Raw genomic sequence first — 26,529 nt, forward strand, 5'->3', positions numbered from 1 at the left:
GATTGCTTCAACTTGTCCGTTGGCCTGCGGGTAATATGGAGTAGAGATGTCGTGGGACAACCCCAATTTGGCAGCCAATTCAACCATCATGTGATTGTGAAAATGTGATCCATGATCTGTGACTATGGCCCGTGAAATGCCGAATCTGGTGACTACATGATTGAAAAATAAAAGGGCAGCTGTTTCGCTGGTGTTGTTTAATGTAGGCATCACCTTGGCCCATTTGGTAAAATAGTCTACCGCGACTATGATATACCGATGCCCCCCAGTCGAGGTGGGGTTACATGTCATGAAATCTGTGCCCCATTTGGTGAATGGCCCAACAACAACTACTAGTTGCAGGGGTGTGGGTGGTCTTCTGGTTTTGCTATCGAAAATTTGACACGCATGGCAACTTCTGACTGCGGTTATGCAATCTTTGAACATTGTTGGCCAGAAGTATCTTGCTCATAAATTTTTTTGCGCTGTAGCGTAACTAGATTGATGCCCCCCACACGTGCCTAAATGGAAATCATTTAGGACTTTTTCGGCCTCCTCATGGGTGAAGCACCTCCTCAGAACTATATCAACACCACGATGGTAAAGTGTATCACCGACGATCATGTAGTCTTTTGATTGGTATTGAATACGTCTTTGTTCCGAGCGAGAGGTATTAGACCTATAATTTTGGGTTTGGAGATAGATGATTATATCCCCATACCGGATTGCTTGAAGATATTAGAAAAAAAGATTCATCCATGATGGTTTCTTCGGATGTTTCATCGTTGGACGACGATGGGAGATCGCATAGTAATTCTGTGAAAACCAGGGATTTCTTCGATTTGGATTTTACAAATTCCAAATCAAACTCTTGAAGAATTGCTATCCATTTTGAATATTTTCCCCCCAGCAACTGTCGTGACAAGATATAAGTCATGGGGTTGCAATCTGACAAAATGGTAGTTTTTTGAAAGAGGACATAGTGTCGAAATCTCTGTATCGCTTGAACAGCTGCGAGAGCCAGCTTTTCAACGTAGGAATACTTGCTTTCTATATCATTTAAGTTTCTACTCAAATAATGTATAGGATGTTCAATTCCATTGTCTTCTTAAACTAAAACCATTGTGATGGTTGTATCTGCTGCAGCCAAATACAGGTTAAAGTCTTTTTGATAATCAAGAGTGTACATTAATGATGCTTTTATTAGGGATTCCTTTAAAGCATCAAAGGAAGCTTGCGCGAACTGATCCCAGATGAAGGGTACTTCTTTTTTCAATAAATGTGTATAACCTTTAGCAAATTCGGCGTAATTTGGAATGAACCTCCTCAGAAAGTTTGCTTTCCCTTGGAGTTTCTGAATCTGAAAAAAATTTGAAGGTGGAGGCAAATTTATGATTACCTGAACCTTACATGGGTCGAGATGAATGCCATCCTTTGAGACTACAAAGCCAAGCAAACGACTAGAACTGACATAGAACACGCATTTGTGTGGATTGAGTCGTATCTTGTAAACGACTAGAACTAACATAGAACACGCATTTGTGTGGATTGAGTTGTATCTTGTAGTGTCGGCAACGTAGAAATATCGCTCTCAAATGCTACGGATGATCGGTCCGCTTTCGCGAATGAGCCGGAAGATTGTTGAGATATGGTTGAATGATGTTTTTGATGTCATGGAAGGCATAATTCATTGCCCTCTGAAAAGTTGTTCCTGCGTTCTTTAAACTAATGGGTAACTTGCGGTATGCAAATGTGCCCCACGGACAAATAAATGCAGTCTTTGACTGGTCCTGTGGGCGGATATTTATTTGATTATACCCAGAGAATCCATCCATAAATAAAAAGATTTCACATCCGGTGCATTCATCAATTATCTGGTCAATAAAGGGTGTAGGGTAGTTGTCTTTTGGACAAGCTTGATTTACATCCATATAATCGACGCACACTCTAATCGTTCCTTGTTTTTTCATTACAAGAACAATGTTCGATACCCAATCGGTTAGAGGAACGGAGTAAATAAAACTAGCATGGAGAAGTTTTTCAACTTCTGCCTTGATGGCAGCAGCTTTCTTGGGGTGCACCTGCCATAGCCGTTGTCGTACTGATTTGACATCTGGATACATCTTTATTTCGTGTTCAACTATACTCGAGTCAATGCCTGGCATTTTATCATATGACCAAGCAAAGACATCTCTGAATTTGCGAAAAAGAACTTCGTATATTTCCAGTTCTGAAGGAGAACAACATTTTCCAACATAAATATTCTCTACAACATCTGTTTTGGTCGAGATATTTATGGCAATAGTCTCTTCAATATTGGACAAGTTTCGCTCGGAATCCATCGTGTTTACAGTATTTGATAGGAAATCAAAAACTGAAGGATGATGAAGGTCATCAGGAGTATATTCTTAACAATCCAGAAGATGGGAACGATGGTGGTAATCTTCTCATGGAGCCCCATCAATTATCATTGACTGAAAAATTCCTTCATCTGTGTAATGTACTTGCGACCAAGGATCTGAAGGGGTGCCATATTCCTTAGACCTATCTATCCAAATGCTTGATGGGCATTGATTTGGGTTTGCCTCCCATGCCAAAAACATTGATTGCTACAATATTTCTATTGGACTTGGAGGCAATACCTACAGATGATCCATGCTAATATCGTTTTCTGAGATCTTTTGAATATAAGATATCATATTGCAGGTTCCTACAGTTGCCACTTCCACCAGATTGATTGGAGGTGGGAGGGCAAAAGTCCCCATTAATATAGGGTCTTTTAGTAGGCCTACTCCAATATTTTGAAGCGAATGGGGGCTTTCATGGATCATCGGAATGCTTCTCGTAACTTGGGAACTATTGGGGAGAAATGTTTGTTGGTCGACGGTTGTAATTCCCCCTTGATAGGGAAATGCAATCTTCCTGAAGTAGGTCGACACAATCGCAGCCATAGGATATATCCAGGGCCTTCACAGTAGGATGTTGTAATCGAGGTTTCTGTCGATTACTTCAACATCTATTTCTACTATTTCCCCCCAGTTCAACTTGCAAGTTACTTAAAATCCCATATGGGGTATATGTTCATCCATCAAATGCTTTTAGTGTCGTCGAAGATTGCGACAAGGTTGGAGATCCTAAAGTTTTCCAGCAACTCATCGACATAATACATGTAGATGCCCCCTCATCAATAATTGTTCGATGAACAATTTTGTTGAGGGATTTCACTTGAATGAGGAAAGCTAGTTGAGCTGGTAACTGAGGATCATATCCTTTGTGATTAAAGGACACAAGATTAGAATCCTTTTGGTCAATCCCACCTATTGCTGATAATAAAGCCTGCTTTTGGGAGGGGAAATTTTGCAGTACCTCAAGTGTCGACATAGTGGATGGTGATTGGGCCAGATTTTCCACTATATTTTAATGTTGTGCTGCTCTGGCACGAGGATTAAATGTCGACTTGTGTACTACTCCCTTTGGCGGTTTTATTGTTAGCTCTGGAATGATGGGCGGCACAACTTCTGTCGAAGTTGTTGTTGAACTACTAGGTTGATCTTTATCCTTGTTGTTTGATAGTTGTGGATTCCCGTAATCTTTATTCCTTGTCGTTATCAAAGCATCATTTTGCTATTTCGAAACCGACAACATCAGCACTTGGGACGGGGAAGCATTATCACTGGCAACTAGATTTGTTCCTGGATTTGGAAACGGATCAATTAATACCACCAAGGTTTTTGAATTCTTGAAGAATTTTTTAATCTCAACTTTATATGGACAATCTCTTATCCAATGATCCTCATCACATATAAGACATGGACGATTTGGTTTCTTATCTCCAGAAGGGTTTGGAGAAGATTTTTCAGGTGATGATTCCTCCTGTTTCTTCTTCTTCCTTTTGTTTTTCTTCTTGCCTCCTGGTTGCTTGGTTTCTTTGCCTTTGTCAGTTGAGATGGCATTTACTTCCGAGGCGAGAAGTTCCTCATTTGCATTTTGACTAGAAATCTTACAGGCATTTTTAGATGTAGCCTTTGTTGATTTCGTGTCTATCGTACCAATCATGCCATCGCCAGCATGAGAGTTATTGTTCAATTTAGGAGGAGGAGGAACAGAAAATTCTGGTCTGGCAGCGTCAGGGATTTTATCATAGAGCATGCCAGACTGAGTATAAATCAAGTCTAAATATTGCGCACGAGCAATAACTTGCTCTTCAGTAATGACTCCTCCCTTTGCCACATCTTCTGTAATGGAAGGTAATAATGACTTAATAAACCATTCAACTAAAAGCTGATCAGGAACGTACGTTTTTACCATTCTACGACGACGTCACCACTCATGAATATGATCGGATATGTGAGTGGCCGTCATTTGCTTGAAATTGGTAAGAAGTTTTGTTCCCGTTTCATACCTTATGGGTAACTGAAAATGGGTTAAAAAGGTTGTGGCTAGGGTACTGAAGTTATCAAACGAAGCTCTAGGTAATTCGATATACCATTTTGCTGCCAGACCAATTAACGTTCTCTGAAAAAGGCGAAGCCTAATCGAATCATTGTTTAGGGTGTTTGATGAACACCACAGATGACAGGTCATCACATGATTCGACGAGTCTTCACCAAGATTTCCATTAAATTTAGGAATATCTGATAGAAGTTTATGCGGAATCACTGGCCACCAAGGGGCGTAAGAAATTGGATCGTTCGTTAGACGATTTAGATCCGGTAACTCTAAAGTCGCCACGAAGGGTAACTGTTGATTCAGGTTTGGCGAAGCATACCCAGGATAAGATGGAATTTCCTGAGCAGTTGGTATTTGCATACCAGCATAATGCATTTGATGCTGGTAACTTTGGTAAGGTTGATGAGCATAACCATTATAGAATGGTTGATTTTGACCGTTTTGAATATACGGCTGCCCATTATTTGCAAAGATTTGTTGCTTAGATCCTTAGTAAGCTTGTTGGCATTGCGGTTGTTGATATTGCACCAGCCATGGTTGTGAAGCCATGTGTTGTTGTCCAATACTAGCTGTTTGACCAAGATGAGGGGTAATTGTACCCATTTGGGCCTATGTCATTCCACTAGTTGGCGATTGTGGTTGAGTCGCAGGGATAAGAGGCTGTTGCATTACGACCTGAGAAACCTGAGGTTGGCATACAACAGGCAACGCTTGTACTTACGACACCGTCACAATAGCCAGCGTAGTTGGTATATTTGACATAGGTAAACATTGTTGCATTGAGTATACAACTCTTGGTTGTTGAGGCAGTATTGGCACCCAACCGCTAGATGTAATTCCAGCATAACCTGAATTTTGTTGTGAACTCTCGTATGGTTGTTCTCCTGGAGGAGACAATGAAAGGGTATATTGCCCCCCATACGGCAGTAATATGGTACTAAAAGGAATGATTTTCCCTTGAGGATTGGACTACCCAAATTGACACTGTGAAGGATCAATTTGCTGAGACTCAACATAAGAGCTCCCGGATATTACTCTGGATGAACAAACGGGAACGGACCATATTGTCGAAATAGCCCTTGAGTGGGCCCCATCTAGCGATTGAGAGCTAGTTGGGACATATGGTATGCCAATGAACATTGTTGGAGTGACAGCAGGAAGTTCTGCCGTCGTTGTGTCAGATGACACAGTCCTAGATGTCGACAGTCGTTCAGACATTTCTAGTCTATCCAAAAGATTTCCTAGCGATTCTACAGGAGCTTCCGATAATGGTAGACTAATTTCTGATGAAGAAGGATATAGGATGATCCCGACTCCAAATTGCGATGGAGTACTAGATGGAGGATCCTCCACAATCTCTTCTATAGAAATCATACCAGGTGGAAGAGGTAGATCGTCAGGTCCGTAAAATATTTCTAGTGTTAAAGAAGGTATAAATTCTGCAGCGACAGATGTTTGGGGAATAACACCTTCCGAATCAGCTGTAGATGGAGTTGGTTCAGTAATACAAGTGTTTACCTTCACACTAGGATTAACTCTACTGTCCTTTGGTGGCTGCGGAACTTCTTCTGTAAATGCAGGGATACCAGGAATGTTTGGAGTAACCGGAGTCTCCAATGGTGTCGGAACACTTGTTCCAACTTTACCAGGAGGTTTTGAACCGGTTAAACGAGTTCGCTTCGTCCGTAACAATTTTGATTCTAGAGACAAAGACGGTTGACTCATAAGCCTTCGTGAACAATGGGGTTTCAATTGACTTTCTTCCACGATTGCGGATTACTCGATCAACTGAAAATCAAGGGGAAATATGTTTACAAATTAAATGAATTTTAGACGCTTTGATACAACTTGTTTTTTCAATTTTTAAGAGTCGAGAAAAAACAAAAGATGACTCTAGTCGCCTTCGATTTCTAATGAGCTTGAAGTGACAAGTGCTCAGATGGACCTTTTCCTTTAAGGAGTCTGCAAAGGAACGAAAGAGACTACTCTGGAAATCTAGACAAAGGGATTACCAAACCAATCGCAAAACTGTAGGATACTTTTTACGGTACGACAGTCAATCTTCCCGAATGCTGTGTTCAGTGCATTGCGATCGATAGGGCGGCCAGACACGGCTTCCTATGGATAAAGGATATAGCCTCTTGTGGTCTCCTAATATATACTCGACGGTACGTGGGAGCACAAGTCCATACTGGCACTTTTCGTCTCAAAGTGGAGGAATCACCCAACCAGCAATGAAAACAACAGTTACCAGGCTTTACGAAACCGGAATACGTCTCTAGCCTAGACTTCTAAATGTTGTGCGTTAGGTTCCAAAGCGTTTTTAGATTCATTAAATTTATTTTACAGTTGATTTTGTTTAAGAAATTTTCCTTTCAGGTTCACCGTGTGATGTAGATATACAATTCCTAAAATGCAATCTAAGATGATAAACAATCGTTTAATCTTCTTTTTGCAATGAAAATCCTAGCTACTATAGAAAGAGAGATGATATTCTTTCAACATAGAGCATAGAGCACACACTATATGCACTGTCCTAATTCAAACCAACAAATAGTCTAAATGCAAATGCACATGCATGTATTTGTTTTCAGCCTTCTTAATGTGTGAATGATAAAAATAAAGCCAAGCGCAAATCTGAATTAGTTTTCAAAGCGACATTACTAACAAGCTTCTTTTCAAGACAAAATGAAGACAATGACGACACTTTGCGATTTGGAATTGAAAACTTGCTTTCGACACTTGAAAAACTATTAATTCAAATCAAATACAAGAGTAACAGTGTAATCAACTATCAAGAATAATCGGATTCTCTTCTATGACTGAAAACGACACTTGCGACACTTCCAAATCAAGAAACGACAGTTCAATTACGCTACTTCTTTGTAAAAGAGAACTGAAAATGGCTCACAATACATAAAAACATTTGCAGTTTTTGCACGATGAAGGCAAAATAATGGCAAGGAAGGGGGTTTCCACAAAGGTATACTGACTACAGACAACAAAACTCCTGAATAAAGCTAAAAAGAGTGAAGAAAAACCAAAGTCTGGAGGCAAAATTGGCCTTCTCTGACCATTGCACCTGTTACACAAGGATTCCAGTATGCATCCCACCTACTGCACACAGGAAGTTCCATGCATACTGATATCCTTGAAGAGAGGGTGCGATGGTATAGTACGAGACTTTTGATCCAGTTCTTGATCACAGTTTGCAGCATAGTTCAGGGATTTAGGCCGAGCAAGTGATAATCAGTAAATAAATCACAGGGGTAGATCTAAGGAGGTTACTAGAGCCACCACAAGGGCAATTAGGATGTTTGCAAATCGATTGTTCAGTTTATAAACAAAACCTGGAGATAGACTGAAGTAGCATTGATTTACTTTGCACTTGCATAGCAAATGCAGTTCGAAGGCTAGCTGGCTTGACTTCAGGCTCCGTCTGTAAGTTTATAAAACAAACAAGTATAGAAAAGCAAACAAGCTATTCGCTCCCCAGTGGATTCGCCATTTTGTTATCGGGAAATTTAGTGTCTATGCAGAGCTGCTAGTCCCACTAAGACTGGTAGCTATCTTAGAAACAAACAAACTAAAACTACTTTCGTTTTCCTTTATGAGAAGTAGATAAGAGGGGAACAAAGGATACCAACCTCTATCTTGCGCTTGGTTCCTTTCTTGATTCCTCTCCCTTCTGATAGATCTTTGCTACTCGCTTCCTCGTCTACCCAGCTTCAAAGAGCACCTGTAGAATCAAAGCATCATAACACTATCCAAGAACAGAGATCTACTATCACAAACAATATAGGACCAGATATATATTGACCACACAAATGCATATATCATCAATAATACAAGAATGTGGAGGAAAAATTGAATAGCTTTATTAATATCAAGAATAGCAAAGAGGATTACAACCAATTGTTCTGACCCAGCGTCATCCTCTCAGCAAGAAAGCCCTTCTTCACCTCATGAAAAGCTTAGATCACCCAACACTATGATGTTACACCAAGAAACCAGCAGCACTTCCTTACAAGATACAAAATTCCAGCCCGTGGATCTCTGGGATGAGGGATCCATATATAGATGATTGCAGGGAGGTGAGTCAGCTTCTGAGATTTGATTAGTGTCCTCTCTCTGATATTTCTTTATTCCACTTGGAGATTGATGATCTCTTACTCATCCTGGGCGAATTTAGAGAGGCAAGTGTCATAGGAGAAGTTTCTGGAAGATTCCATGTCGAACCACCTTGCAAACTGTCTCTGCCATTTGTCCACTCTCGCTCATAACACCCTGCAGAAGAGCTATCCAGTATGCATCGCACCTTTTACTCTGGGCAGGTGGGATGCATCGCACCTTCTGCACCGGGCAGTCTGTATGGTCCATATTTGACTAGTTCTGAGCAGTTTTCTGTGGAAAACTTCTGGGAGATGATGTAATCAGCTGACCTTGTTCCTTTAGGGTTTGAAACAACACTTTTAGGGACTTAGGAGCCCTTGGCTTATGGACATATATGATTGGGGTTGCAGTGCCCAAAAATGTCTATAACAGTGATGGAAGCATCTCATCACGTTTGCACTAAAATGCAACAAATGATTTACAATGGTGGCCATAACAAGTTATTCATCCTGAATAAGAATACAATTTGTCTCTTTCCCTCTTGAAGGCCCCTCATCATGTAATGGCCACTTGCCCTTGTCCTGTACTTGCTCTGCTAATGGAGGAAACGAGACCCCTTCCACCCTGGGTGGAGATAATACCCGTTTTGCCGCTGCAAACAACCTTCGAGTGCCTTTTGATAAGTGACAAACACTGGCACACTAGTGGTTTGTGTCTCATGAATCTCCTACTGATGTGAAGGTCCTCCTATCTCATGAAAAAGTGCTAGGGGTACTTGAGGACTTGTAAAGACCTCATGTGAGATGAAATCCTCCCATGAGATGTTCTGTAAACCACGCTGATGCATGGCCACAATCTTGATTAGTGCAAAATGATATATACTGTTTAAGTGCTGCTGAGGAGGCTTTCTATGCACTAAGGTGGTCATCTTCTCAATGTTTCGACAAATAAAATAGGGGAGATTCATCATTCTCACCCTAGTGAAGTGCATCAATAGTTTGATGTGATAGGCATATAGGCGAGAAAACTGACTCTCACAGCTGAAATACTTAATTATAAGTTTAATAAAGGGAGCATATATGTCCTTCATATATCTCAAGGGAAAAACTCTGTTGAGATGCCTTTGATAACTAACCTTGATGTAAGGCCCATAATGCTCTCTATCAATCTACTACCTTTTATTCCACTGCTCACCAACGTTTGGGATGCCAGTTGCTTGAGAAATAGTCTTGGGGTTCAAGGTGAATGTCACACCTGCTATAGTGACTTGGCCATTATGAAGATGGAGCACAAACAATCTGGCCAACTCATGATGGTACTGGACTCTCTCTGCCATCTCACAGAACTGATAACATGATTGGTGTTGAAAGCATGTGACAGCAAGAGGACATACCTGCAGCTCGGCAAGTGAAGTAGGCTCCTATCGTATATGTTTACCACCCTTGTGACGTCTCCTTGGTGCATGCATTTCTCTAGGGGAATCACTGAGTGTCTCCTCATCTCGGTCATAGGAAGGATCAGACTCCATGTTTACCAATGTTTGAGTTTTGTTGATGAGTATGAAGAGATTTATGGTGTCTTTAGATTTTTGCTGCCAAGGATGAGAATGTATGAGGGACTGTGAAGGGGAAAGTGTATGAGGGGTTTTGGGAATGTTGTTGACAAGTTTTTTGGGAAATAGGGGGTTTAGGGAATAGTATTTAGATTCTTGGGACAACAATTAGGGTTTGGGATAGTGGGAGTTAGGGATATGGGGATAGTAAATTTAAGGATATGGGGATTAGGGAATGGGTTGACGAAAATGAATGAGGGAATCAAAGAATGAGGGAGTGATAGAGTGGAATTGATAGTAAAAACACAAATTATAAACCCTATGCAATTGTTTTTGGAAAAAATTTCAAGGAGATAGGGTTTCAAATTTTTCTCATTAAATCACCATAAAATTTAAGAGCAACTCATTCACTGGCAGTGGAAGAATGCTTGACTTACTTGCACACCTGAGGATTGAGCAAATTTTGAAATTTGGGAGAGTTTGTGGGTGAAAATTGGCTTGAAACCCAATGCGTCACGCCGCAAACCCAGTGCGCCGCGCCTTCTCTATGCATTGCGCCAGTGTAAGTTTAACACTATAGAAGGCGGCCTAATGCACCACGCTAGCCCTATGCACCTTGCCCATGACCCAATGCGTCGCGCCCCTGAAACTTGCCTAGTTTGCTGTGATTTTGCTCTTCTTCTCCAACACGACCTTTCTCTTGTTCCCTCTTTCTCCTTTAGATGCAAATGAACTTTTTAAACATGAGAAATGGTTTATATGCAAAAGATTTTAATTTTTCACTTGTCAAAAACCCACTTTGTAATGTTTTCATTTGTCTTGCTTTTCAAACTCTATTTTGGGCAGTTTGCTTTATTTTTGCCTTTGATGAACTGAATGCTTTGATTTTTTGTTTGCCTTGCAGGTGATGGAGTTGCTGAAGCTTGGCAAGGTGACCAGGGTTGCCACTGAAGTTATTACATATGAAAGAACTGAAATTATATCAAATTTATACATAAAAACATAAAATACTCTGTTTTTCAATCATTCACTGAGTGAGTGATTATGGAAATTATTGTTGCTGAAACTTTATTTGACCTCCTCATGCACCTGCTAACTGTTATTGAGCATTTTGAAGACCTTATTGATGAAACCCTAGACCTAATGGGACCTAAAACCCTAAAAATGACTTTTACAGATTTAAAGACAAAAATTGACTGTAGATGATCTAGATGAATGAAAATGGGCCAGCACATGAGGGAAAATGTATAATAAGCCACTACCATCAGATGATCCATGACCCTAATGGAATTTAGCTGATCGAGTGAGACACCTAACATGCAATGAAACAAGAGAATTTGATCACTGACAGAGGGATGAAGATACCGACACTAATAGGGATCAGGAAGACGTATATGTTGGCTTTGGTAAAACAGCCCATACACGCTGATTAAACATACAAAAGTAGCATATACATCACAGAATGGAATTTGCAGATCTGTACGCTGGTTTCCCTTAGTAAAAGAGCATATACACGTTGGTTCAGCTTATGGATGTAGCTTATATCTTCTGAAGTATGATCTATAAGGGTTATGGTTGATGTTGCAGTAGTTTGGGTTCTGCATTGTGTTCTGGTGAACGCTTTTTGGTGACAATATTCTGCATATTTAGATTGGTTGATTGTGATTAGCTTCAGTGTTGATGGATGAAATATAATAATGAATCAGGATCATAATGACTTATCATTATGTGATCTGATAATGAATGGAATAGATCTGATCACTAACACATGTTTTATCCTCTATGTGTGATTATGTCTAAAGTCTAGAAGTGTAGCAAAGTGTTTGTAGATCTACACACTGGTTTGCTTCAGGGAAGATGCATATACACACAGCTTGGCTTCCGCCAAATAGCGTATACAATTTGAAGCATGGTTTTAAGATGGCAACTGATTCTGAATGATAATGTAACTTAGATCTGTGTACTAGTTACAGTGATCTATCAAAGTGATCTATTTGTTGCAATTGATTGGTTAAAGTATGAATGAATGATTCAGTTGTGTCAGAGGTTCAGAGGTTGTTAGTGATTGATTGAGTTTGGTTGATTCAAAAAGTAATGATTGAGTTTCAGTGAGTGGTTGATGAAGATGTATCTGATAGTTGTATTGCAATGGTGGTTGATTTTGAGCTTCAATGTTATTGATGGGTTCAGTATGAAAATTGGATGAAACGTGGCCTTCAGATTATGATGTTGTGTTCGAGGAGTATCCAGTCTGAAAATTTATGAAATGAGGTCCATGGAGGAAGAGAGAAGGTAGTAGCCTTCTATAGGTCGGCGCCTACGTAATAGTAAACATATCGGCTAGTACAAGAGCTAGGGGGTTGTAGCTCCCTTCCAGTAGAAGCTGGAGAACGAGAGAAGGTTGTAGCCTTCTACAAGTAGAAGCCTGCGTATTGGTATGAGTTTGCACCAGTACAATGTTGTAAACAGTTTTTCTTAATATTAAAAGAAGAAAAAGATGACAGCAGTAGGTGGTTTTCACCCACATTGGGTTTCCACCTTAAATCGTGGTGTTCATGTGTGTTTCTTATGTGTGATGATCTGTTCTATTTTTACTGCACCTGGTTACTGTTTATATGGTTAATGAAGTTCTGATGCACTGATTAAAGATCAACATATGATGAATTAACTGAATCACAAGTTTGCTGGATATACGCTAATTGCATTAAACATAGTTGCGTGTACACGCGAGTTACCTTAATTGAAGTAGCGTATATGAATCTGATTATGGAAATGAAAAAGTAATTGATTTGTTAATACTGATTCAACCCCCCTCTCAATATTATTTCCAACAATTGGTATCAGAGCAGATCCTTTGGTAGAAGCTTGATCACTTGAAGGAGATCCATAGAACAATGGGAAAGAAGCTAAAGAAGAAAGCGCCTAAGAAGAAGAAGACATCTCAAAGGAACTATGACAGTGGGAGAATCGATTGGGGATTATGTGGAAGCAACTCTTCAGATTTAGAATCACCTCAGAATGAAGATGAACAAGCAAAAGAACTATCAGGTATGAATTTGTTATCCTCTGGTGATACATTTCTCCATCCATTTGAAGATGATGAAAGTGATAGCGAAACAACTGAATTTTCTCTTATGGGTGAGGAAGAAAGATATCAAATAGAGGCAGAATTTAAAAGGCTTATGGACAAAATTAGAGATCAACAAGATCTATTGGACAAAAGGGAATGTGCCTTCAAAGAAGAAGCTACCAAACTAAAAGCTCAACTAGAGGAAGGAAACAAAGTAAGGAAGCAATTCAAGGAAAAGGAAGATCAATGTCAAAAGCTACAGGATGAAGTGACATCATTAAGAAATGAAGTAAATGAAAGGAGCAAAACAATCAAGAAACTCAGAGATAGATCCAGTTACTATGAAAGTCTTGAAGCTAAGATCCTCTTGCTAAAAGAAGATCTTGAAAAATAAAATAAGCAAAATAAAGAACTACTCCAAGCTCTTGAAAAGCAAGAAAACGAAGTTCTTGAATTAAGGGAGTAGATGGAAGAAGGAAGAAAAGCTGAAGGAATCATGAAGAAGCAGTATCGTGAAAAGGAAGAGCAACATCAAGTTGAGGTAAATGCTCTAAAAGATAAATTAGAAGAAAAGGATAAGCTCTTACAATTTCAAGATAGCACTAAGATCTTGGATGATATACTTAGTATTCAAAGGTCTCCTACCATCAAAACTGGTCTTGGTTTTCATGAATCCATTGACGGTGAATCTAGCTTAGAAAGTGAGGCAAGAAACTCTAATGCAAAATCTGAAATGCCTAATAAGAAAATGAGAGGTCAATCCCATCAACAACCAAGGAAAGAAATTCTTCAAATAAAATCTTTTACTCCTAACCTTGGAAATGATAGTCGGTTATTTCCTCAAATGAATAATGTTGAATTTTTTATATGTCATAATCTTGGACATGTTGCAGCAAGATGCGGAAGAAGAATGGTTCACTCAGAAAGACCATCAGCTTGCAGGTACTTTAAGGGATATTGTTTTTCTTGCAATATGTTTGGTCACAAAGTTGTTAACTACCATAGAAGAAATATGAAACATGTAAGATGTTATGCATGTAAGAAGCTTGGACATATAGCAAAGGAATGCAGGAGAAAATATCAGGCACCATACCAAAAGGAGAAAATATCATCACACTCGAAGATATGGAAGAAGAAGGATACAATCAGAAAAATGTGGCATGGCTCAGTGTACAGACATGACAGACTCAGAGGAAACCGAAAGTATGAAACTTCAATGTTCTAAATCTCATACGCAAGTGTCATGAAGACAAGTCACGTATATACTCAAGTTTGAAGCTACACAGTCACGTCTATGTAGGTTTGAGAAAAATGCGGTGGGACAGACTTAGAAATACTGATTTGATATGGTTCAGACAATTATCAGTTATCTTTTCTATCATAATGATAGATGACTACAGTTTGTGGATGTTATTTAGAAGTGTTTTTGATCCTCATAAGTTGTTGATCACTTGATGTATATCTGGTTAATGATGATGCCTTGATACTTCTTACTAATATATGCAATGATCAGATCTGACAGTGAACAGGTGGAACAGGTTCAGGGGGAGAACATGCTATGCTTCTAATAAAGCATTGTTGGCATTATGGTTAGAAGTCTTTTCAATGATGATGATACTTGTGTGGCTAAAAGTGATACATCTTGCTATGTGACGATTATAAGTTTCTCATGATGAAATATTAGTATTATTTGGGGTTACATAGTTGTTATTCAGATCAAATTTATGGATGATTGTGGATGAATTTTTGATAATGTATACAGTATATATATGTTGATTACATGGTGATCTTCATAAAGACAAGGATAAGTACAAATATTGAGTATAAAACTTCATTAATTGATAATGAGTCACTCATTTCTTCAATGTTGCTATCATCATGCCTTCAAAGATACATAAACTTCATATGGTGCAAGATTTCCATAAATCTTGGCTCTCACATGGTTGAGGATCGTTGCTGTTGATGATATCAAGAAATCTTGACAAATGACCATGAGCTCATGATTTGCTAGATACATATCGATATCTCTTTAATGGATACATGGATGATTACTTAAGTTGCATATTGTTGGTTGTCCAAGAGAATGGTGTTATTACAGGTCTCATGAAGACATGGATATTTGAAGACATGACTTACGTAGTCACATAATGATGATGAGTTCTTACCTTATGATGATAGGTTGATACTCACTTACGTTGATTATCATGGTTGATGCTTATCAGATATGGGATGTTCCTTAGTGATGATACATGGTTGATATATTGAAGGTCCTTCTGGAAAGATCATGCAGTTTTTGATGATGATGTGATGACTATGGTGTTTTCACATATGATTTGGTGTGAATGATTTTGTTACAGTTTGGAGATATGACATATGCTGAGTTGATTCATGGAAGGAAATGAAGCAAGTTGATCTTGATGAGATCAAGAGGTCGAGTTGTTATCTATATGCAGACATACTTTGTCACAAGTTGATGATATTTACAATGACATGGACATATACAAGTTGCTAGTTTGGATGCTATTGACAGATGCCTATGGAGAAGATCATGTTGGCATTATGGCACAGGTTTGGAGCTATGGCACAGGTGTTGTCCTTGATGGCAACTCTCTTTGGTAACAGATCTCAGTTCAGGCTTTCAGAATGAAGGAAAAGACATATACGCAGGTTCATCTAGACAAAGACGCGTGTACACGCGGGTTTGTCGTTTCAAAGGCGCGTATGCGTATACACGCACTTTAATGCAAAGAAAAGCACGTATATGCTGGAGAACTTACTTTTGGTCCGTGGTAGTTAGTCCTCGGTATTTGAACCTATGGTCTTGGACCATGGTATCTCGACAAGTGTGTTGATCCCAAGTATTGGGCCCTTGGTATTGTTTTGTTATGGTTTTGGACCTTGGTATTAAGAAAGGCCTAGCACTATAAAAGAGGGAGGAGATCATTAGGCATGGACACGATCTGAATTATTGAATATCTGATGTTATGCTAGATCTGGAATACTGGTGATTGGATTATGGTGCAGATCTGGATCTAAAGGAAGGAGGAACCTGAGCGCAAGAAGGATAAGGTCAATTGATGGATCAAAATCTCAAGGCTTGAACATTGGTATCTCTGTATGATTTTGATATGCTATATGTGGCGCACACTTGATCTATAAATCTAATAATCTGGGTTAACTAATGACTAACTGTTTAAAAGAATGAATTATCCTTTATAGATCTGTACGCAGGTTCAGTGAAGTGCAGGTGTGTATACACACATTTTCTATAAGTAAAAGAAGCGTATACGCAGGTTGGTTGTGGTACAGAAGCGTATACTTGCAGGTTTCTGAATAGTGAAGTAGCATACATATCTAGATTTATGCTCTAGCTGCTTCTATTTTATTGCTGCAGTGTTCTGGGTTCAGAATTTGGTGTTTGGTTACTGTCACTGTGTTCTGGGTACAGCGGTCAGAGAAGGGTTTATTTGATTCAACTTTGATTGGTGAAAAGAAGGTTGGTTGATGCAGAAATTATTGATGTTTGATTGATGTTACTTGTGGATCCAGTCTGAAAATTAATGAAATGAGGTCCCTGAAAGCAAAGAGAAGGTTGCAGGTAGGAGCCTGCATACTAGTATCTCAAGGCTAGTACAAGAACTAAGGGGGTTGGAGCTCCCTTCCAGGAAAGCTGGAGAACGAGAGAGAGTTGTAGCTCTCTGTAGGTTGCAGCCTGTGTACTGGTAAAGTCTGCACCAATACAACACATTGTAAAGAGAAGTTTCTAATTAAAAAGAAGATAGAGACGAATTGTAGCAGGGGGTTTTCACCCACATTGGGTTTCCTCCTTATATCTTGTGTTCTTGTGTGTGACTGTCTTCTGCTCTGTTTCACTGTTTCTGGTACTGTTTATTTGCTTCTGATTCACAGATTAATGACTGACATCTGAAAGATAAATCAAATAATAAGTCTACTTTATATACGCGAGTTTCTTTATCTGTAGTTGCGTATATACGCTGTTTGTATTAACTGAAGTAGCGTACATGATCTGAAGTTGAAAAAGAAAATATTTGACTTAATAATATTGATTCACCCCCCCCCTCAGTATTATTTCCAACAATTGGTATCAGAGCCAGGTTCTTCAGAAGAAGCTTGATCGCTTGAAGAAAGATCTTTCATCATGAGCAACTACGAGAGGGAAGCATCAATCAGGCAACCAATTTTTGATGGGACAAACTTCGTTCATTGGAAGGTAAGAGTTACTGCCTATCTTCAATCTCTTGGTACAGAAGTCTGGGATATCATAGATACAGGGTATACTTTTCCATCAGCAACTCCTACAGATCCGGCCGAGAAGAAGAAATATGAAACAAATGCAAAGGCAGTCAATACTCTATTAGGATGCCTATCTCAATCAGAATTTTTCAAGGTAATGCAGTTTAAATCTGCAAAAGATATATGGGACAAGATTGTTCTGAGCTATGAAGGAGATGATCAGGTAAAACGAGCAAAACTTCAAACCCTCAGGATTCAGTATGAAAATCTCAGGATGTATAATGATGAAAGTGTGGCTAACTATTTTCTTCGTGTAGATGAGATTGTTAATTGTATGAAAAATTTGGGTGAAGAAATAAAAGAGGCTGTTGTGGTTGAAGTTCTAAGATCTTTGTCCCCTAGGTTTGAATCTAAAGTTTTTGCTATAGAAGAAAAAGAGAATCTACAAAGCCTTAAAATGTCACAGCTGCATGGAACTCTAACTGCTTATGAAATGAGGAAAGGAGGTCCATCAGACAGGAGAGAAGCTGCCTTCAAGGCTTCAGGCAAAGGAGAGTACTATGAATTAGGACACGTGTCAGAAGAAGAAGAAGAATCAAATTTTTTCAGAAATCTTCAACGGGGTACTGGACGGTTCCGAGGTAAGTTACCTTTCAAATGCTTTGCTTGTGGAAGAGTCGATCACTATGCTGCCAAATGTCCTCACAAGGATAAGATTGACAAAGGGAAGGAACCTGTTAGATGGAACAAGAAACAGAATGCAACTAAGAAAAGTTACTACACTCATGAAGACAGTGATGGCCTATCAAATAGTGATGAAGATGAACGAGGTAATGATTATAAACTTTTAATGGCCTTTGAAGATGACGATTACACGGACGCTATAGATGTAGATGGTTTTTATGAAGAGATTTCTCGACTCAAAATATATTTAGAAGAAAAAGATATGATCATTGATACTCTGCAATTCCAACTTGATGAAAAAGAAAAATCTCTTGAGAAGTTAGAATGTGAAATTGTTGGCCTTAGAAAAGAAATTGAGAAAAAAAGGCTCTTAATCTTAAATTTGTTAAAGGATCTGAAACTCTGGCAGCGATTATCAATGTACAACGTTCTCCACTAATCAAGACAGGTCTGGGTTATAATGGAGAAACATCTCAAGCATCCACCTCAAGGAGTTATCTTGATGCAGCAAGGAGGAATGAGCAAAATCCTAATGAAGATCACCAGGTAAAACAGGGACGAATTACATCAAGAACAAACAAAGACTACCAGGTAAACCAGGGGCAATCCATCTTAAGGGTGAACAAAAGCTACAATTAGCCACAGGTAAAAACCTCTCAATTTTCTTCAAGAATGGATGACAATAGAAATTACAATCATTTGGCTGGTAGATTTGATAATCGTAGAAGTTTCTTCAATGGCCAATGTTTCTCTTGCCATGACTTTGGTCACAAAGCAGCTTAATGTGTTTCCTATAAGACAATCATGACTAGAGAAGATCAAAAACAAAGAAGTATGACTGGGATTACGAAAAGGACCTATAACAACTTTTCGACACTTGAAAATGAAATTGAATGTTCTATTTGTAATAACTTCGGTCATGAAGATTTTGAATGCAGGAGTAGGTTTCGGTAGACAAAGGAACAAGCCTCAAGCACCAGAACATGGAGAGTAAAGGAACCACAACCAGAAAGATGTGGGATAGCCTTTTATGCAGAAGGACAGGAAAATATATGGTACATCGACAGTGGATGTTTGAAGCATATGATAGGTGATAAAGAAAAACTTGAATCATATACTGCTTTAGAAAAGGGAAAGAAAGTTTCTTTTGGAAATGATACCCCTGCAGCCATAAAAGGAAAAGGCACTGCTCAGCTGAAAGAAAAGGTCAAAGCTGGAAATGTTTTGTATGTTGATGGCTTGAAGCATAATCTTCTGAGTGTCAGTCAGATGTGTGATCAAGGAACCGAGGTAATATTTCGATCAAATGGATGTAGTGTTCGTGATCTTGATACAGGAAAAACAGTGATCAAAGGTAGAAGAACTCCAAATAATTTATACATATTTGAAGAAGGACATCAACAATGCTATTTGAGCAAGGATGATGAAAACTGGTTATGGCACCAGAGGTTGGGGTATCTAAGCTTTTCACAAATAAGGAAAGCATGCAAATATCAGGCAGTTCATGGTCTTCCAGATATCAAAATTCCAGAGAACACAATATGCAAATCATGTCAGTTTGGTAAGCAAACTAGAACTAACTTCCCTGAAAAGGAAGGATTAACTAGCAGGCCTCTTGAGCTAGTCCATACAGATGTATGTGGTCCCTTTAGGACAAGGTCACCTCGAGGAGAAGAATACTTTATATTATTCATTGACGACTTCTCCAGGATGGTTTGGTCAGGACTTATGAAGCACAAAGATGAAGCATTTGAAAATTCAAATCCTTCAAAGCTTTGGCCGAAAACGAATCAGATCACAAAATTAAGTGCCTCAGGTCCGACATAGGTGGGTAGTTTACGTCAAATGAATTTTTCGATTTCTGTGAAGAACATGGAATAAGAAGGGAATTCTCTACAGCTAGGATTCCTCAGCAAAATGGAGTGGTGGAAAGGATGAACATAATGGTTCAACAAATGGCTCGTGCTATGCTTGATGAGTCTGGAACTCCCGCAACCTTCTGGGGTGAAGCTGCATTTTCTGCGGTTGTTATTCTCAACAAAACAAATGTCCGAGTGAACAACACTCAAACTCCGCATGAGCTTTGGTATGGTGAGACTCCTTCGGTAAAGCATTTCAAAATTTTTGGGAGCAAATGCTATATTAAGAATACTGATGAACAGCTTGGAAAACTTGAACCTAGAGCAGATGAAGGCATTCTCCTTGGTTATTCTCCCCACAACAAAGCATATAAGTGTTACAATAAAAGACTTGGAAAAATTGTTGACAGCATTGATGTAGTGGTTGATGAAAAAGGATACATCCCTAGGCAAGTAAATCATGAAAATTTCGAAGAGGATGAAGACTACTCTCCAAATCAGACATATGATGAAGAAGAACCTTAAGAGGCACTTGAGGAGAAAATAAGGATAGAAGAGAAGACTCCATCTAGGTACGTTCAGAAGAATCATCCAGAATCTCAGATTTTGGGGCAGAAAGAAGCAGGTGTACAAACAAGAAGAACAATTGCAGAAGCCTCAAGCTATTTGGCATTGCTCTCCTCCACTGAACCACAAAATGTAAGAGAGGCATGCAAAGATGAATGCTAGGTCAAGGCAATGGATGAAGAACTTGAGCAGATCGAAAAGAAAAACACTTGGGAGTTGGTTCCTAGACCGAAAGATAAGAATGTCATAGGGACAAAATGAATCTTCAAAAATAAGTTGAATGAAAATGGGGAAGTAATTAGAAACAAGGCCAGACATGTGTGTAAAGGGTATGCTCAACAAGAAGGAATAGACTTTGACGAAAATTTTGCTCCTGTTGCTAGACTTGAGGCCATCTGAATGTTGCTTGCTCTCTCAAGCTTTAAAAAGTTCAAAGTTTTTCAAATGGACATGAAATCAACCTTTCTGAATGGGGACTTAGAAGAAGAAGTGTACATTGAGCAACCAGATGGTTTCATCCTGGGAATGATCCAAATCTTGTATGTATACTAAAAAAGGCTCTCTATGGTCTTAAACAGGCTCCAAGGGCTTGGTACTACCGTTTGGACAAATATCTTCATCAACAAGGTTTTTCAAAGGGATCAGCAGATAGCAATCTTTACATAAAAATTGAAAATGACAAATTGCTAATACTTGTTGTGTATGTAGATGATATTATCTTTGGCAACAATGAAGAAGCTACGAGTCAAAGCTTTGCCTTGGTGATGCAGAAAGAATTCGAAATGTCTTTGCTTGGAGAACTGACATACTTTCTTGGATTGCAAATCCAAAAAAATGAGGGCGGTATCTTCTTATCTCAAACCAAGTACCTCAAGTAGATTCTGAAGAAGTATGGCATGGAAGATTCAAAACCAGTATGTACCCCTATGGTTACAGGATGCAGTCTCAGTGCAAATGATGAATCAGCAGCAGTACATCAACCAACCTATAGATCTATGATTGGAAGTCTACTTTATTTGACAGGTACCCGACCAGACATCATGCATGTAGTGGGAATAGTTGGAAGATTTCAGGCAAATCCAAAGGAAACTCATCTTCAGGTAGTGAAGAGAATTTTCAAGTATCTTCAAGGAACTCAAAACTATGGGCTATGGTATCCTAGAGATACAGATCTCACTCTACATGCTTATAAAGATGCAGATTGGGCTGGAAGCGTGGATGACAAGAAGAGCACAAGTGGTGGAGCATTCTTTATGGGTTCTAGATTAGTATCTTGGTTAAGCAAGAAACAAAGTTCGATTGATTTATCTACAGCTGAAGCGAAATATGTGGTCGCCGCATCTTGTTGCACTCAACTCCTTTGGATGATGCAGACCTTGTAGGATTTTCAAATCACTTGTACACCACCTATCTCCATCTTATGTGATAATACAAGTGCAATCAGCATTTCAAAGAACCCAATCATGCATTAAAAGACCAAACACATACCGATCAAGTATCACTTTCTCTGGGAACAAGTGTTGGAACAAAAGGTCAAATTGGAGTATGCTCCTTCTAAGGAACAAGTTGCTGATATTCTCACTAAACCGCTACCCAGGGAAACCTTTGAATACCTCAGACAGAAGCTGGGGGTAGTTGATGCATCATCTTGCTGTTAAATCTTGTTTGTTTCAGAGAAAAATGGGTGTACGCGTGTTTCATGAGGAGAATCGCGTACATACGCTGGTTTGTTCAGAGATAGTCGCGTATATGGGATTTGATGGATATCAGTAGGGACAGGCTCTGGTTGAAGATATTCTGATATGGGTCTGACAGAAACCATCCGGCACAGGTTCAGGGGGAGCAGATAAACTTCTAATGATGCATTGTTGGCATTATCTTAGAAGCTTATGGTTCTAAGCTGTTGTTGAGTTCAGGTGGAACAAAGGCAGAGGGAGAACAAAAGGAAATATTGGTTGTTGATCTGAATGGTGATTGACTGTTGTTGCTGCTATCAGTTATTGGTGTCTTTCATAAGTATTTCATCTCTATGTCATGTATTTCTTTTATGGTGTCTCTTTTATGGTGTCAAGGTCATGTAACGGCCTATGCCTGGGATGAACATGTACTGATCTTGGTTGTCATATGTAAATTTCTTATGTATCCCCACTTGGTTGGGTGGATGATCCCCACTTGGTTTGGTGATGGATGTATGTATTGAGTCTTTTGGTGATAGGAGGTCTTTTATGATGTATAAGTCATGTTTCTTCTTGAAGAACATCTTTTGCAGGTCTTGCCTACAGTCAGGGGGAGCATGGTCAGCACAGCAGGGCAGAAATTTCAGCCTGTACTCAGGAGGAGCACAACCCTTTGCCCTTGATGTCAAAGGGGGAGAATGACTTTGAGGATTTTGGGTCGCCATCAAGTCCAAAGGAGGAGATTGTTGGCATTATGGCACAGGTTTGGAGCTATGGCACAGGTGTTGTCCTTGATGGCAACTCTCTTTGGTAACAGATCTCAGTTCAGGCTTTCAGAATGAAGGAAAAGACATATACGCAGGTTCATCTAGACAAAGACACGTGTACACACGGGTTTGTCGTTTCAAAGGCGCGTATGCGTATACATGCACTTTAATGCAAAGAAAAGCGTGTATATGTTGGAGAACTTACTTTTGGTCCGTGGTAGTTAGTCCTCGGTATTTGAACCTATGGTTTTCGACCATGGTATCTCGACAAGTGTGTTGATCCCAAGTATTGGGCCCTTGGTATTGTTTTGTTATGGTTTTGGACCTTGGTATTGAGAAAGGCCTAGCACTATAAAAGAGGGAGGAGATCATTAGGCATGGACACGATCTGAATTATTGAATATCTGATGTTATGCTAGATTTGGAATACTGGTGATTGGGTTATGGTGCAGATTTGGATCTAAAGGAAGGAGGAACCTAAGCGCAAGAAGGATAAGGTCAATTGATGGATCAAAATCTCAAGGCTTGAACATTGGTATCTCTGTATGATTTTGATCTGCTATATGTGGCGCACACTTGATCTATAAATCTAATAATCTGGGTTAACTAATGACTGAATGTTTAAAAGAATGAATTATCCTTTATAGATCTGTACGCAGGTTCAGTGAAGTGCAGGCACGTATACACGCTTTTTTTGTAAGTAAAAGAAGCGTATACGCAGGTTGGTTGTGGTACAGAAGCGTATACTCACAGGTTTCTGAATAGTGAAGTAGCGTATATATCTAGATTTATGCTCTAGCTGCTTCTATTTTATTGTTGCAGTGTTCTGGGTTCAGAATTTGGTGTTTGGTTACTGTCACTGTGTTCTGGGTACAACGGTCAGAGAAGGGTTTATTTGATTCAACTTTGATTGGTGAAAAGGAGGTTGGTTGATGCAGAAATTCTTGATGTTTGATTGATGTTACTTGTGGATCCAGTCTGAAAATTAATGAAACGAGGTCCTTGAAAGCAAAGAGAAGGTTGCAGCCTTCTGCAGGTAGGAGCTTGCGTACTAGTATCTCAAGGCTAGTACAAGAACTAAGGGGGTTGGAGCTCCCTTCCAGGAAAGCTGGAGAACGAGAGAGAGTTGTAGCTCTCTGCAGGTTGCAGCCTGCGTACTAGTAAAGTCTGCACCAGTACAACACATTGTAAAGAGAAGTTTCTAATTAAAAAGAAGATAGAGACGAATTGCAGCAGGGGGTTTTCACCCACATTGGGTTTCCTCCTTATATCTTGTGTTCTTGTGTGTGATTGTCTTCTGCTCTGTTTCATTGTTTCTAGTACTGTTTATTTGCTTCTGATTCACAGATTAATGACTGACATCTGAAAGATAAATCAAATAATAAGTCCGCTTTATATACGTGGGTTTCTTTATCTGTAGTTGTGTATATACGTTGTTTGTATTAACTGAAGTAGCATACATGATCTGAAGTTGAAAAAGAAAATATTTGACTTAATAATACTGATTTACCCCCCCTCTCAGTATTATTTCCAACAGATCATACATGGTGTATGATAGTTACTGATGACTATCATGGTCTTGTTTAGATATTTGGTCTCTGATATAAATGTCATGTATATCATTCCATGTAAAGGTCATATCAAGACCCATGATGTAATAACTTGTCTTTGTCTGTTGTAGTATTTTGATGAGTCCCTTTTGGTCATATGATGTAATTTGTACCCCCACTATGCATGGGAAGGATGATGTAATATTTTAGTCATATGTAAACAATTGGTATATCCCCACTTGGTTGGGTGTATGAGTCAAATTTGGTATATCCCCACTTGGTTTGGAGATGGATGCATGTATGAGTCATTGATGATAGGAAGGTCATTTGTGATGTATGTATAGAGTCATGTTATTCTTTTAGAACATCTTTTTTTCAGATTTTGCTTATGCTCAGGGGGAGCATGGACTCGATCATAGGAGCTCAATCAACACTTCAACATATCAGAGAATTCATCATGCACTTAGGGGGAGCATGACCCTTTTCCCTTGATGTCAAAGGGGGAGAGTGACTTGGTGTGGTTGTTGCCATCAAGACCAAAGGGGGAGATTGTTGGCATTATGATGTATGTGTTGTACTTGATGACAACCCACTTGTAGCAAAACAACACACTTATATATGGTAACTAGATGAATCTATAGAAAAGATATCAGATGTGACAGAATACATGGTAGTTGTGCTAAACAGATGTGATGCAGGGCAGTTCAAAGGAATCAGTTCAAAAGTAATGTACAATGGCAACTCACTAAGATGACAGTTCACAATGCAACAAGTTAACATTGCCATCAAGTCCAAAGGGGGAGATTGTTGGCTTTATGATACAGGTGTTGTCCTTGATGGCAACATAATCAGATGAAAGAACTAAGTACTACAGGCTAACAGCAAAGAATTATAGTTCAAACCACACAGAATGAAGAAGGAAAGATATATGCTGGTTCACCTTGACCAAGCCACGTATACACGTGGTTAACTATATAAAAGGAGCGTATATGTACACACGCACTTTCACAGAAGGAAAAGCACGTATATCTTGGGAAAACAAGTTTTTGGGTCCAAGGTATTTCTTTGGTCCAAGGTATCTGACCCAAGGTATTTGGTGCTTGGTATTGGTCCAAGGTATTGGTCCTAAGTGATTTTGGTCCATGGTATTGAGAAAGGCCTAAAACTATATAAGGAGGAGAAGATCATTAGGCTAAGTCAAGCAAGTATTGAATAACTGATGAAGTATGAGATCAAGTATGCAGGTTATGGGTTTGTGATGATTTTCTTGATCTAAACTAAGGATGCACCTATATGCTTGATGAGAGTTGATGGATCGGGATCATGAAGACGTATATGTTGGCTTTGGTCAAATAGCGTATACATGCTGATTCAACATACAGAAGTAACGTATACATCACAAAATGGAATTTGCAGATCTGTATGCTGGTTTCCCTTGGTAAAAGAGCATATACACACTGGTTCAGCTTATGTATGTAGCGTATATATTCTAAAGTATGATCTACAAGGGTTATAGTTGATGTTGCAGTAGTCTGGGTTCTGCGTTGTGTTCTGGTGACTGCTTTCTAGTGACAGTATTCTACATATTCAGATTGGTTGATTGTGATTAGCTTCAGTGTTGATGGATGAAATATAATGATGAATCAGGATCATAATGACTTATCATTATGTGATCTAATAATGAATGGACTAGATCTGATCACTAACACATGTTTTATCCTCTATGTGTGATTATGTCTGAAGTCTAGAAGTGCAACAAAGTGTTTGCAGATCGACACACTGGTTTGCTTCAGGGAAGCTGCGTATACATGCAGGTTGGCTTCTGCCAAATAACGTATACAATCTGAAGCATGGTTTTAATATGGCAACTAATTCTGAATGATAATGTAACTCAGATCTGTGTACTAGTTATAGTGATCTATCAAAGTGATCTATTTGATGCAATTGATTAGTTAAAGTATGAATGAATGATTCAGTTATGTCAGAGGTTGTTAGTGATTGATTAAGTT

Source organism: Pinus tabuliformis, chromosome 6 (assembly GCF_031772625.1).
Source record: "Pinus tabuliformis cultivar Carrire ecotype Pingquan chromosome 6, CPIR1, whole genome shotgun sequence".
In the NCBI taxonomy this organism is placed as follows: domain Eukaryota; kingdom Viridiplantae; phylum Streptophyta; class Pinopsida; order Pinales; family Pinaceae; genus Pinus; species Pinus tabuliformis.